This window comes from Delphinapterus leucas, chromosome 17, assembly GCF_059928025.1.
Source record: "Delphinapterus leucas isolate spDelLeu-1000000601 "Yukka" chromosome 17, BTC_Dleu_Yukka2, whole genome shotgun sequence".
In the NCBI taxonomy this organism is placed as follows: Eukaryota; Metazoa; Chordata; class Mammalia; order Artiodactyla; family Monodontidae; genus Delphinapterus; species Delphinapterus leucas.
The window spans coordinates 10029224-10045287 of NC_143145.1; the positions used below are offsets into that span (position 1 = coordinate 10029224).

The following is a 16064-nucleotide window of genomic DNA, read 5'->3' on the forward strand; positions in this document are numbered from 1 at the left end:
CTCACTTTCATTTATTTTCTCCGTCTGTTGCAGTGAGGGCAGGGCAGGCAGGCTGCAGAGAGCAGCATGGGGGCCGCCGGGCACACCTCCAAAGCCGGCAGAAGAAATGCCATTAGCCTCAAATCCAGTGCAGGAAGGGAGGCCGGGATTTGCCACCCAAGGCTAAGCTCCTGGAGGAGAGGAGGTGGGTGATCAGCAGGGAACAGGAAAGCCTGGGGCAGAGCCCTCACCTTTTTACAGCATGTACGGCAGAATCCAGCCGTACTGGAAGTGCTGAGCACTTCTGCAGAGCCCAGAACAACAGACAGAGAGAGAGCAGGCAGCAGAGGAAGGCTATTTCAAGTACCCGTATAACTACCAATTACAGGGACTGCGGGGATCTTGATGCACCTGCCTGCAAAACAAGGTGATTTGAATCCTCTTTGGAAGCCAATTGCAGATAAGAGGATTGAGGTGAGGTTAAGAGACTCAGTAAAAGGAACTAAGAAGAGAGAGAGAACGAGCAGCAAAAGTCAAAATTCTCCTTCTCAGGTCATGTCTGCATTCAGAGGTAGTAGAGTTCCAAGTTCAAAGGCTGCCTCCACCTCTTCTAAGCTGCAATGCCTGGTGGGACAGTTATTTCATCTCTCTGAGCCTCGGTCTCCCCGACACGTAGAAAGGGCATAGGTATCTGTCCCTCACGAGGCTGGCGTGTCAATTCAATGTGATCCTGGGTAGAAAGCCACCACTAAATGTTTTCTGGTCACCTCAGGTGCCAGGGACTGTGCAAGACACCAGGGACAGGGCACTGAACGTGGGATGTGGTCCTTCCCTCCTTGAGCTTGCAACCCCTGGGGAGCAGAACAAGAGATAAATCCCCCAAAAACTGTGTGATCCATGCATCATAGGAAAAGTTCAGGATGTCATGAGAGGGACAGCTACACAGGGGGTGCAATTTGTTCCACGTTCATCAGTTCTTGTCTGAGCACTCGCCTGTATGCCAGGCATAGCTCCACTTCTAGAATCCCCTCTGACACTGTCCTAAACATCCTGGTGAGTGGAGAACCACAGGCACACAAAAGCAACTTACAAAACAGAGACAAAATTACTTCTGATGGCGGTAAGTGCTTTGAAAAAGTGTGATACAAAGTGGGGGCTACTTTCAATGAGGGGAAACATCTCTGAGAAGGAAATATTTGAGATATAACCTGAAGGCGCCAGCCATAACCATAACACCAGTCTCAAAATGAGATGACGGTGTAAAGATTCCTCATCAACTGTTGTTTAGGTGATGATACCTTTAGACATTCCCAATCCAGGCATCTAAGCCACACCCCACTCTGATTCCTCATCCCCCACCCCAATGCCCCAGGGGGCACCATTTAAGACTCAAGATCCAATCCAGTGCCCTTCTTTGTAGTTTACACGGCTCTGCTAGACCACAGTCGGAGAGCATCCCATGGAATGTGCTGTCCCTTCACACCTGAGCAGCAGCGGGCCACTTCAAAGGCGCTAAGTAATTGGGATCTGCACGGCCCACAGTCAGGGAAGCTCAGGAAACAATGAGAGCCCTCCATGTCCTAATGCAGGGAGACCTGGTGTCTGGAAGTGTGTAGGAGTCCTGAGAACTGTGACAGCCTTGTCTTGGGACCCGCTCTCCTTTGCTGCCATCTTGTGGTCATATTTGGGAATAACAGCCCTAAGTATGGGGCACTGCATTCTTCAAGGCCCTGTTCTAGGCGCCAGTGCTGGACATCCAGTAGTGAAAAAAGCAGACAAAAGGCCCGGCCCTCACGGAGCTTACGTTCTAGCTGGTTGGCCCAGATACAGCTGGGTAAAGGCTGAATCACCCCCATTGGACAGAGGAGACAACGAGGTTCAAAGAGGTAAAACGTTTGCCCAGACCACACAACTTACAAGTGGAAAAGTAGGATCTGAACTGAAAATTCCTTTGCACAGCACCCTCCTGCCTTCCCATAGTCTGTCAGGGGGACAGGAGGTTGGCCCTGAGTCAGGGGGCCAGACAACAAATCCTAAGAGGGCAGCATTGTGCTGAAAGCAAAGAGTCCCAGGCCAGGACCCTGGAGCCCCAAGTTTGAGTCTTGGCCCTCCCACTGTCTGGCTGTGTGACCTTACGTAAAACACTAAGCGTCTCTGATCATCTGAAAAATGGGAATAACAAGATGCACGTTCCCTAGCCCGTCTGAGGGTTCTTCATTGCACTGTCAACCTTATTGAACACCTAGCATGGTGGGCATCGTGCCGGCCACACAGCTGGTTGAATCTTCACTCCCTCCAGGCCCTCCTGTGCTGAGGAAGCCTCAGCACCCTCCCCCCGCAGCTCTCTAAAGCTTTCTCTCTTCTGCTCTTTAAGTCTGCTGGCCACTTTGGCCCCTCCAGGTTCTCCCGGTCTTGCTGCCTCCTCCCGTCCTTGAACTTCAATTAGTCTCCATGGTCAGTGTAATGACTCCTAACCTTTCCGCCAACACATACTCCAGGCAGCAACCCTGATAGAGTATCACCAGCAAAACCATGCTGATGGCGGCCTCCTGGTCTCCAAACTCCACAGACCCTCCTCTTTACTATCCCCATCTGAAATGTGTCCTCCTGTCTCCATCCGGATTGCCACTGTCCCCTTAAGCTACTGACCACCATTCTTTGACCAGATTTTCCTCTGGCAGGAGGTGTTCACCCCCCATGGTCTCACCACCTCACTGCTGGCTTTCTGCAGGCTAACTCTGTCCTCACCTCCTACCAAGTGCAAAGCCCTGTTGACGCTCTTCATGCACGTAGCCCAGCCCAGCATGGCCGGCAGCATCTCGATGGCTTTTCCTCCCTTGGCTCTGGGCCCATCACGCTCCCTGCCTCTGAATATTCCACCTGGTTCACTGTCTGTAGGCAGAGTCTTATCACAGGGGCACTGCTGAGAAAGTCAGTGCCACTGCTGTTGTCTAAGTTGTCCCCTGCCTGCTACCCCACTGCCACACCACTCCTTGGTCATGTGCTCTAAGACCCTTCCAGTCCACCCAGGATTTACTGGGTGCTGACTACACTCTAGGCGCTTGTCTGAGCACTTCCCTGAATTACCTCATTTTCTCCTCTCCACAATTCTATTAGGTGGATGATATTATCCCAGTTTAGGATCATCCCAGATGAGGAGGAGAAGCTTAGCCAAGGTCACAAAGCTAATAGGTGCGCAACAATCTATCTCCAAAGTTTCCTCTTACCCACGACATGCGTCCTCCGAAATTCACTGACAGAGGCCCCCCGAGAACTTCGGCTTCCCAACAAGTCATCCCTGAGAAGTCATGATGTCACTTGAACACAGGTTCTTTGTGAAGTAGGAGATTGACTGGGGTCCTCAAGGGTATCAGAAGTAGTTTTCCTTCGTAGCTGTTATCACAGTTGTTCATAATACATTTACTTGTGTGATCATGTTTTAATGGTTTTCCCATCCAGATTGGCCTGGCTCTCAATAAATACTTGTCAAAGGAAGGGGTTCGGTTAGAGGGAGAGAGAAGGGGGAAGGCAAGGAGGAAGAAGAAAGGGGAATTTGAAACATGGATCATGCAGCTGGGACCTGAAATGGCTTATCTGATCAATCTGTCCAGTTTCACACCTGCTTTTCGCCAAGAGGATTTGCCCACTTCTTCAGGTCACCATAACCAGAAGGCTTCAAGGTCCTTTGAAGGAGACAAATAGACTGGTTATTCATAGTTCTGTGGACTCTGTGTATGTGTGTGTGTGCACGTGCGTGTGTGTGTATGTGCTATTGTTTTAACCATCAATTAACAACACAGTTTATTCCATAGCATCAACCAATTCTTACAGTACCTATTTAAAAAGTCCAGAGTTTGGAGTAGAGTCAGGACTGTGATGGAGAAAGCTAGGACCAGTGTTTACTTCTGAGAGTCTGCTGTCCATCCAAGTGTCACTGTTGAGCAAACATCTGCGGGGCCCACAAATGAAGTGGGAATGAACTGGCCTTGAGGGTCTTCAGTCCCTGAATGTTGAGTTTGCACCTCTCTCCACTGTGTTCTACTGGCCGGTGCTTCAAAAGCTCCCTGATGGCCTGTGTTTCTTTATATATCCTTGGAGCTGGGTCACTACACCCAAGATTCATTCATTCATTCATTTAACAAATAACTATTGACTCTGTGCTAAGTTTTAAGAATGCAGAGGGGGAAAAAATTTCACACAGTCTTTACCCTCCCCAAACCTACACCATTAGCAGAAAAGGCAAGTAATTATATTGAAATGCATTGAATGTCGCAGTGAAAGAAGTGAAAGATACAAAGCTATTTTCTGAAAGGAAGGAAGGAAGGAAGAGAAAGAAAGAAAAAGAAAGAAGAAAGAAAGAAAGAGAGAGAGAGAAAGAAAGAAAGAAAGAAAAGGAAAGAAGGAAAGAGAAAGAAAGAAAAGGAAAGAAAGAAAGAAAGGAGGGAGGGAGGGAGGAAGAAAGAAAGAAAAGGAAAACAGAAAGAGGGGCAGGAAGAAGGCTAGCCTCCTCCGTGCTTGGGCTACTGTTAGGTATTGAGCTGGGATCAGCCATCCTTCCCATATTTGCCATGTAGCATTTATGTAATCTTGATATTCTACCACTTCTTTTGATGCTGGATATTTCAAGGATGTTGTATAGCTCTGAGCAGTACCAGGACACTAAGAAATGAGAAACACCCTGGTCCAGCTTTCAAGTTCTGACTCTCCAAGTCCTATGGAAATCACCAAATTCGATCCATGGCCACAAACACCTCTGACCTGAAGAATGGATTATGCTGGCTCATTTCCCTGGTGTCTCCTGCCAAGGTGCCATCGACCTATAAAGAGATGTGGGTTGTTTGGGTGAGACTGGCAGGAAGTGGAGGGGAGGGAAGACGTTGCCATCTGGAGGGGACTTTGTTTCCGTGAGATTTTGTGAAGGTTGGTACACTGGAGGGCAGCCAAGCCCACCTGGAGATGCACTGCCTCTGGGCATCATGAAGTCAGGAAAATACCCCAAGATCTTGCAAAGCAGACTGGTTTTCTGTCCTGTATTATCCTGGGATGCCCAGGAAGACCTCAAATAATAGAACCGGGAGTGGAAGATTGTGGAGGGTGACCCTGGGTCCAGGACCCCTATCACCTAACAGTAACTTATTCTAGGTCATGTGTTTTAAACTATCGGTGCCTAGTGGGTTTGTAAATCAAGCAAGCATTTTTTTAAGAAATTGAATGGAGGGAATTTCCACGTGGTCCAGTGGTTAGGACTCCGTGTTTCCACTGCAGGGGGCACCAGTTCGATCCCTGGTCAGGGAACTAAGATCCTGCATGCCACATAGTGCGGCGAAAAGAAAAAAGAAATTGGACGGACGTATAAAAGGCAGTGAACATAGCAAAGACAGCTATAATTTTATGAAACTTTTGTTTGAGTCACATATGCACATGTACACAATGTATTACAGGATGACGATGTAATATCTATTTCTATCTGTGCATAGCAGTTTAGATTTTTTTAAAACCAGTGCTTTCGGTTGTAGGATTATATATTTATATTCTTCAATTTTTTCTTTACCAAGTTTTTAATTTTACACAATAAAAATGTTTTACTTTTGTGGCAACTATAAAAAGTGGGAGTTTTTTCAATTTTTCATTATAGAGAATTCAATTGTACAGAAAAGTTGAAATAATAATACAATGAATGCCTGTATACCCTTCTGCTAGGTTTACCAGTAAGAGCACTTGATCAAATTCGATATCATGGCCCTTTACCCCTAAGTTCTGACTCCTAAGGTCTGGGACATAATCACAAAACAACCTGCTCAGGAAATTTAACATGGATATAGTGTTAGGTAATATACAGTCCACATTTAAATCTCCCTAATTGTCTTAATAATAATGTCTTAAAACTATGGTTTTCTTTTTGCTTTTTTGTTTAATCTATCAGTGAATCAATTATTGCACATTACATTTAGTTATTCTTAAAAGTGCAGATTTTTTCATTTTCAAAAACAGTAAGAAAGCAAGAGACGGCAGAGCAGGTAAAGGACCCCTTAACACCATACTGCATACGGGGGTGTATGTTTCTGTTCACATTTGTGTTTGGGGTGGCCATTATTACACAAGGCATTAGGGACCCAAGGTGTCCTACAGGTTCCCTTTAGCTCCTGATTGGGTGCAAGTAGTGATGTTGAACCCTTGGTAAAACCCAGTGACAACAGAACAGAACTCACATCCCAGCTTCATTATTTACCCTCTGGGTGACCTTGGGTAGCTTATTCACCTCTCTATGCCTCGGTTTCTTACCTGTCCATGGAATCATCACAGTGTTCGCCTCCTGTGGCTGTCATGAAGGATTAAAAAGTACAGTTTATAGACAGCTGTCTCATCATTATTCCAAAAATATTAGCTATGGTTATTAATAACATTATCTTGATTATCGTCAAGGGATCTTAATTAAGACACGCCAAGAGACCATCACTCTAAGATGGCCCAACAGCTTGTGCATCAAAAATGAAGCTTCAGTGCATCCACCATGAAGTAATGTGCAAGTGTGAAAAGAGTGGGGATGTGACACGCTGGGTAGAAGACCCACATCACCGCTTCCTTTCATTTAGTCTCTGCCAGTCTCTGCTTCTGTTCCTCCAGGATATAGTAAGAACAGTAGCTAGTAGGTTCATTTCATTGATGCAACAGGAAGTACGTGACAAGATGAGACCAGAGTCCTATTTTGAATCCCAATTCCTCTGCTAACTCGCCCCTAAGATTTGGGCCACCATCTAACCTCTCTGAACCTGAATTTCCCTAACTGCCAAATTAGGAGTGCTGGCCAGGATACTCTCTTCCAACCCTAATGCTCCCTGTTTCTACAGGGAAACTATAGAACTAACAAACTAACTAAATAAGAACTAACAAAGCATTGATTTAGTGTTGTATATTCTTAGACATGATCAATATTCTTCTCCATGGGACCAGAAATAAAGCTAAAAGTCAGTCCAACAGGTACAGAGATAGAGACTCTGGGTCAGTCCCCTCAAGTCACTGACTCTCTCCTTGTTAGTTCTTCACAAAAGCACCCCAACCATGTCCAAAGTCAAACACACAAAGAAAACAGTCCAGAATTTTTCACTGATTTTCATATATTTTCCAAATAGTTTGGACTCTGAATATGAATTTGTAGATCCTGAAGTATTTCAATTAATTTAACAACCATAAATCCCCTTTACAAGATTTTATCTTTCTATCATTCCACACCTGATCAACCACATCCAGGCTGCAGCCCATCAGTAGTGACTCTGGAGCAGACAAAAGAAAAAGAGATCCACACCGCGGGCTCCTTTTCATGCGGGAGCGCTCTGTTTCTTATGTTGGAAATACAGTGGGCAATTTTAAACCATCGACTCCGCCATTATGTTATCTGGCATTGTCTGTCGGAAAATCTCAGCAGAAAAATGTATTAACAACCACCGACGGGGAGGACAGATAGAGTCAGTCAATTCTACCTACTCCAGGGCAGGGGGCCATTTTGATAGTTACATGTGATGGAGAAAGTATCAGTGTAGCTAAGATTTACTAAGTGATTTCTATTTGCCAAGTACTATGCTGACGCTTACGATGGAATCCCATCTCTCTGGATATGTGCCTTTCTCATCCAGGAGATGCAGGACAGCATCACAATCTGAGAGTTTACAAAGTAAATGAGTCAATAACACAAAATCCTGCATAGCATCAGCATGGACCTGGGTTCCGCTTGACAGCGTCAGTGGTAGATGACACAGGCTTTATGTAACTTACTTCTACTCCCTGAACTTGCTCAAGCCTGATCCCACTCTCACTTAGTGATGATTTTTCCTGGGCCTGCTCAACCTTATGACTGGATGGGTCTGGCAGAACCCAGTTCATGATAGGAAGCTCTGGCCACAGGATAGGGGGATAGAAAGGCACTGTACAATTTAACAAATAAAATAATTATCCATTGATATCACTACTGTCTACTTAGGAGAGAAAAACGACTGGCTGGGGAAATTTAAAGCGTTTGGGGGGGTAGGGCTGTTCATGTTATGAGTCACTAATCAAGGAATTGAAAAGAACAAAAGTTCTTATGTCTTAAGGAGGTTCTGCTTTTAAAATGGTGATTAGGGAAAACCTCTATAGGAAGATGATTTAGGCTGAGACCCAAAGGATAAGAAGGAGGGAATTATGAGAGGGAGCATTGCAGGTGCAGAAACAAGCTAAAAGGAAACCAATATGGCTGGAGCTTAGTCAACAAAGAGGAGACAAGAGATGCATTTGAAGATGTGAGTACAAGACCAAGCTCTGAAGTCCTAAGTAAGAAATGAGATTTCACCCAGTGTAATGGAAATCTGCTTTTGATGAAATGTCAACATCTGATTTTAAGAGACCCACTCTGGCAACCATACGGAGAAAGGGTTGGAGGGGAATAGAGTGGAAGCAGGAGGCTGATTAGAAGGCGACTGCAATAGTCCGTGTGAGTGTGAAGTTCATCTTGGTTACTTACCCTCGTTCCTCTCATATTAGAGCACACCAAACACCTAAAAAACCTGCAAGGGCCCACCTGTTTCTAAATCCAGGGCAAGGGTACTCAAAAGAAAAGCCTCATAACCCAAGTGAGCTATATTTCCTTCAACATCAGAACTTCTCTTTTCAAAGCCTTGGATAGTGACTAATAAAATGAATAACTCCAACCCCCCCCCAAATACTCTAAATTAAGAACTTAACACTCCATTTTTAGTGTTCTTTACCTGGAATAATTAACACCAGATGCAGAAGAATGGCAGTGATTAGTAATTTTCTCCCATGAGAGCCATTTTTAGGAAGGATACAGAATGTGTTCGTATTCCACCACCTCCATTCCACCCCCTCCCAGCTGTTTCCTCAAGCTGGGTTCCCACTCACCTGACTGACAGCAGTGCTCACGGGGACAGAGCATCTTGATAAAGAGAGGGGTGAAAACCAAAAAATTCAATATGCAAAATTGTAACTAAACAAAAATAGTAATAATAGCATAATGGCAATCATTTGTTGAGAGCTGACTATGGGTCAGGCACTATATTAAGAACTTAATAAGCCTTTTAAAAGTCCTAAGATGCCAAGTTATGATTTAGGATCACACTGGAACCTTAGCAGGTGTCCCCAGCACAGCAAAATGCTACAGGTCACATATAGGAAAAACAATATGGTGGTTACTTGGTGTTTACAAGAATCCAGACTTTGACCTATTCAAACGTCATCTTACCTAATTATCTAGTTTCTAACCCTGAGTTTGAATCTCTGGGTCCTCTCCTTCCCTGCTGTCTCAACTTGCTGACTACTTAAAAGAGTTTCTCATCTCCCCACCAGCCTGCACTAGTCCCCAGACTTCGATGAGCACCTGTGTCCTGGAGGCTAATCCCCTCATCACAGGCGTCCTGTAAAGGCCATCACGCAAGCTTGGGTGGGTGAAACCTGACTGTATGTCTCTCTGTCCTCCCCAGATTGGTTCCAGGGATTTAGAGAAGACTGTAGGAGAAGCATTGATAACACTTTCAGCAAATTAACTTTTATTTAATGAGGTGGTGTACAACCTTAATTTTTTTCAATTATCTAGCTTTTCTTCCTGCCCCATGTTCCCTACATAGACAGCCAACTTCAACCACACACATATGCGTGAGTCATCGTAGTCAACTGCAAAAATAGCCACCCCAGTTCTTCACTCCTCCCTGAATCTGGCCACTTTCCGGCATCACTTTGAGGCTCTTCCCATCAGAAGAAGGGAACCTGTTTCTGCTTCCCGAGGAGAGTCCCAGGTCTTTAGAGAGAGATCACCGAAGCACAAATGTCAATGGTCACCCTATGGTATCACCCCAGGTGTTAATGGGGGGCACCTTTCTAGGGCGGGGTCCCCTCCTGTCTTCCTGAATGGGGTTCATACTTCCATCTCAGCACATGTCATATGCTAAGGTAAGAACCCCATGTCCTCAAAAGTAAGATGCACATATATTCTTCCATACTGAAATGTTTGTGAACTTGAGATGTGTCTTAAAAGCACTTGTACATTTCAGTAAGTCCTCTACACACGAACCTTCCAAGCTGCGAACTTTCAAAGATGCGATCGTGCATTCTCATGTCCAATCACGTAAGTTAGTTCACGTGTCTGGCGCACACTGTCACGTGCGTGCATCCTCTACAAGCGGCTGTGCTCTTGTGGACTTTACTGTACGGTGCTGTAGCGAGGACAGTAGCACAGTATCTTCATTTCAAGCCCAGGATGTCCGGAATCGAGCATAAAAGCAGTGGTGATGTAGCTGGTACAGTGTAGCCAATTGTGTTAGTTGGGCACCTAGGCTAACTTTGTTGGACTTACGAACAAATTAGACTTATGAACGCACTCTTGGAATGGAACTTGTTCGTATGTAGGGGACTTACTGTATAGTGTTTCTCTTGTCCTCATAAGCTATAACTCAGTTAACAGTGCAGCTTAAGTTCAAGAGCATCTTAGGATAAAGGTGATCCGAATGTGCTAGTTTTCTCTTTCTCCATCTTCTCCACTAAACTGAAACCCTCTTAAGAACAGAGATGGAAATATATTAATTCTGGTATTGCCAGTTCCCAACACAGGGCAGGTTCAAGAGATATGGAATGAATAAATAAATGAACAAATGAACAAAAATGTCTCTAAATCAGGAAAGGAAATACATTTTCCAATGCCCCAGTGCACATCGTCTTTATAAAGAATCTCTCTATGTACAATTCTGTGCTCCCTAAACATCCTTCAGATCAGTGGTTTGCTCTCTGTAGGTGACATTTCTCCCAAGAGGAAGTGTTCTATGAACACTCGCTGTTCCGGTGCTCAAGTCATGTAAATGTCACAGAGGAATTTATTAATTTGGTATGTCAGTCCATTCATCAGGCTCTTGGCAGTTCAGGTGGCAGGCAGCAGGCCCTGCGACTGGTTCCACCTGGATGCACTGATGGAATTGAGTTCTCAGGCTTACAGAGGTGCCACTGTGACCCTGGATAGCCAAGAACAATAGCTTCTGGTATTTCTTCCCCCTCCTCGGCTCTCTGACTAAACACATGCAATTAAAAATCAAAGGCCTCATGCCAGTGCTCTGATAGAGGTCTCTGGACGTGAGAGAATTTCAGAAAAAGAAAAAAATGTGATACCCCAAGACGACTGAAAAAGTTAATTTCTGGACAACCCTGCAAAATAGAGGGGTATAACTGCATCCTTTTGGATGGTTAATCGAGCATTTCTGAGCATCTACTGTGCGTGAGGTGTTATGATAGGTGCTATGAACTGGGCTTCATAGAACAATGATGCAGGAGGAAATTCAAAGGCACCAAGATTCAGCAGTTCTGACTATGTGACGTCTTTTGTATTCACTGCCTAACAGTAGCAATGATTAGTACAGAGAACTTGAGAGCTGACACTGTACTTGATTCAAAAATCAAAGCAATTCACATGAAAAGACGCTCAACATCACTAATCATTAGAGAAATGCAAATCAAAACTACAACGAGGGGGCTTCCCTGGTGGCGCAGTGGTTGAGAGTCCGCCTGCTGATGCAGGGGACACCGGTTCGTGCCCCGGTCCAGGAAGATCCCACATGCCGTGGAGCGGCTGGGCCCGTGAGCCATGGCCGCTAAGCCTGCGCGTCCGGAGCCTGTGCTCCGCAACGGGAGAGGCCACAGCAGTGAGAGGCCCGCGTACCGCAAAAAAAAAAAAAAAAAAAACTACAATGAGATATCATCTCACACCAGTCAGAATGGCCATCATCAAAAAATCTACAAACAATAAATGCTGGAGAGGGTGTGGAGAAAAGGGAACCCTCGTGCACTGATGGTGGGAATGTAAACTGGTGCAGCCACTACGGTAGACAATATGGAGGTTCCTCAAAAGATTAAAAATAGAACTGCCATATGATCCAGCAATTTCACTACTGGCTATTTACCCAAAGAAAACGAAAACACTAATTTGAAAAGATACATGCACTCCAATGTTCACCACAGCATTATTTACAATAGCCAAGATACGGAAGCAACCTAAGTGTCCATCAATAGACGAATGGATAAAGAAGATGTAGTATATACAGACAATGGAATACTACTCAGCCATTAAAAATATCTTCCCATTGCTAACAACATGGATGGATCTAGAGGGTATTCTGCTAAGTGAAATAAATCAGAGAAAACAACTCATGATCTCACTTGTATGTGGAACCTAAAAAACAAAACAAAACAAAAACAGACTCACAGGTACAAAGAATAAATGGGTGGTTGTCAGAAGCGAGGGGGCTGGGGATGGGTGAAATATGTGTAGGGGATTAAGAGGTACAAACATCCTGTTATATAATAAATAAGTCACAGGTATATAATATTCAGCATAAGAAATATGGTCAATAATATTGTAATAACTTTGTATGGAAACAGATGGTTACTAAACTTCTCATGATCATTTCATAATGTATGCAAATGTCAAATCATTATGTAGTACACCTGAAACTAACATAATAATATTGTATGTCAACTCTATTTCAATTAAAATTGAAGAACAAACCTGAAATAGATCAGCCCTAACAGCCCCAAACCCAGTCTCACATGGAACCAAGGTGATGTGTTCATACTCGTCTGCCTAAAGAAAATTAAATCCTATCTGGAGAAAGACCACTTCACCAAGAGCCTCTACATTGTTTTAGACAAAATATCTGGCATTCAATCAAAAACGTATAAAATGTATAGGCACGCCAGGAAGTAGAAAAAAGTGAACAAAAACCAAGAGGGGGCGGAAATGGCATAAGTGAATCTCCAGGTTATCTACATATTGGGGTTATCAGATGTAGACTTTACTATCATCCAGATTAAAGTTATCTATTCAAGGAAGTAGATGGGAAGGTGGAATAGATTATCAGAAAATTGAAATCCCTTTTTAAAAGCATCAAATGGGAATTCTAGAAAATTTTTAAAAGAGAACAAAGGAGGATACAGTAAATGTCTTTAATAGCACATTAGAAGCAGCTAAAGTGCAGATTTGTGACTCAGAGTCACTAAAAATATTCAAATTAAAGAACACGCACACACACACAAAATTATGGTAGAAAATACAGAAAAAATCATAAGAGGCATTTGGGACATACTGAAAACATCTAATATATGTGTCATTGAAATCCCAAAAATGAAAAGAGGAAAAGGCAAAATTTCAAATATTTATTTGACTGAAAAGTTTCTAAAACTACTGGAAGATATCAAGCTACAGAATAAAGAAATTTTTAACCCATATATGGGATAAATATAAAGAAAACTACATCTAAGCATATCATAGTAAAACTGCTAAAAATCAAAGGAAAAGTCTTAAAAGCATCCAGATAAAAAAAGATACCTTACGTTCAAAGTAATAGCAACAAGTTTGATAACTGACTTTTCAACAGAAATTATAGATGCAAGTCAATGGAATAAAATTTCTAAAGTGCTGAAATAAAATAACAACCAATAAAAATTCTCATACCCAGTCCCTATCCCGCCCCCAAAATTCTTCATAAATGAAGGCAAATGACCAAATGGCATTTATGCCAAGAATGCAGTTGATTTCATAATAGGAATTATATTAATATAGTCCAAAAAATTAATAGATCAAATGAAAAATGTGATTATCTCCAGAGGTGCCTGAAAAGCATCAAAATTCAATATGCATTTCCAACTTAACCATTTAAGAAAATAAAAACTGCAGAATACTTTCTGAACATCTCCCTTAGTGGGAAAACACTAGGGGCTTTTCCACTAAGGTCAAGAACAAGGAAAGCATGTTCAGTATCTCCTCTCCTATTTACCATTGTACTGGAAGTAGTAGCCAATGCAATTTGATAAGGAAAATCAACTAAAGGCATGAGAATTTATAAAGAATATGTAAAGTCTCTATTTTCAGGTAATATAACTCAATGATAAAACTAACTCAAACAAGTAAAGGAATACAACACTGTAGCAGGTTATAAAAGTAACCTACAGAAATTAATAGCCTTCATGTGTACAAACAATAACTAGTTACAATGTAAAATGGTAGAGAAAACCACATATTTTGTTATAAAAGCAACAAAGAATAAATATTTGAGAATAAACTTAAAAAGAATGTACAAAACCTATTGAGAAAAGCATTAAAACACTCCTGATGAAAACATTTTGGCAGTTCCTTAAAAAGTTAAATGTGTACCTACCATACGATCATCTAGTTATTTACCCGAAAGAAATGAAAGTATGTCCATATAAAGACATGTATACAAGTGTTCTTGGCAGCTTTATTTGTAATAACAACAACAAAAATGGAGACAACCCAAAAGTTCATTAATAGGTTAATGGATTGAAAATCTTTGGTACATTCAAAGCAGCCGCATAGCACAGGGAGATCAGCTCAGGGCTTTGTGACCACCTAGAGGGGTGGGATAGGGAGGGTGGGAGGGAGGCTCAAGGAGGGGATATGGGGATATATGTGTACATGTAGCCGATTCACTTTGTTATACAGCAGCAACCAACACACCATTGTTAGTATAAAGCAATTATACTTCAATAAAGATGTAAAAAAGAAAATCTTTGGTACATCCATACAAAGAAATACTAACCAGCAGTTCAAAGGAATAAACTATTGATATCATACAAGCAACAACATAGATGAATCTCAAAATCATTTATGCTGAATGAAAAAGCTGGGAAAAAGTAGCACATACTGTATTATTCCACCCATATAAAATTCTAGAATATAAAAACTAATCTGTAGTGACCAAAAGGATATTAGTGGTTGCCTGGGGACATGAGGGAGGGGCTGGAAGGAGGGATTACAGAGGGGTATATGGAAACTCTTAGGGATGATGAATATGTTCATTATCTTGATTGTGGTGAGAGTTTCATGGGTATAAGAAAAAAATACTTCTGAGTGTAGCACTTTTCATGAAGGCTCAGGCAGCACCTTGAAATTAGCACCAAGCTCCAAATTCATGACCTCCTCTTTGCAAATTTTGGGGAAGAAAGAGTATGTGAAAGGTAAGAAGCTCACAGCCTGCTTCTTGGGCATCAGCAGACAGGTGGGTGTTCTCTGCCCAGAGCCTCTTCAACAACCTCCCACCCCAGACCCCAGGAACTTCCACTGTCTAACCTAGTGGTGTCACAAAGAAGTGACGCTATGGATTAAACCCCTACACTTATGGTCTCCAATTCTCAAAACCACCTTGCAAGGAATGTGTTATCTACAGTCACCTGCCGAGGCAATTGAGGCTCAGTCATTTTTAATCACACAGCCAGTAAGAAAAGGGAAAGCCCTAAATGTGTACCCAGCTCTGCTGTCCCTGCAGCCTGGATCTCTATTCCCCACTACGCAGTGGTTAAGAGCATGCGCTATGAGTCAGTCAGGCCTGAATTAGAAATCCTCACTTGTTAACTATTTGCTTGTGGGCAGCTTATTAACCTCTCCAAGCCCCAGTGTCCTTCTCTGTAAAATGAGGATAGTAACGATACCTACCACATAGCCTTATTCCAAGGATTAGAAGAGAGACTCTATCTAAAATATTTCCTGAAACATGAAATAGCTCAAATAATGTTAGCTAGTATTACATAACATTGGCCTCCACTCCAGTACTGAAGCTATTCAGTGAGTTATCTAAGTTAAGAGCAGACCCTAGAGAGAGTCTAGTTTACAAATCTCCCCATCTCAAAGATCATATTTTTTCTTTTAAATCCAGTTATTTTGAAATTTTCCTTCAACAAGTTCTCCTAGGCAAGAACATTCCTTCTTTCCTGAAATTTTCTTGTATCACAAAATATATTGCTTTTAGATTCCGCACACCGATCAGAGTGGGGAATTATCATGCTGCCTTTTCTTCTCAAATACTGTCTGTGACCTCCTGCCTGGCTCACTAATGTCTGTTCCAGCCCAGGACTGGAAATAGCAGCCCTTAGTTAACAGCAGGAGACAAAAATATCACATTCCCTCAGTGGAATAATTCAGTCACTTTAGACCAGACCCTTCTCCTACTGTCCTTATTTTGAAAAGCAATGTTGAATGTAGGTTGTTTTATTCCTTATACACAGATGAAGCATCCATGTACAGATAAAGGAAGTATAACCCC

General features: G+C 42.8%; 1 long non-coding RNA gene across 5 annotated transcripts in view; it reads right to left on the reverse strand.

Moving 5' to 3' along the window:
* The window catches only part of LOC111164402 (uncharacterized), a 55725-nt gene that overhangs the window by 1958 nt on the left and 37703 nt on the right, over positions 1 to 16064 (reverse strand). For 4 of the 5 annotated variants that reach the window (XR_016388286.1, XR_016388288.1, XR_016388287.1 and 1 more), the window contains one exon: positions 1 to 16064. This exon is cut by the window's right edge. This is a non-coding gene — a long non-coding RNA (uncharacterized LOC111164402). The other variant, XR_016388285.1, reaches the window with a different exon arrangement.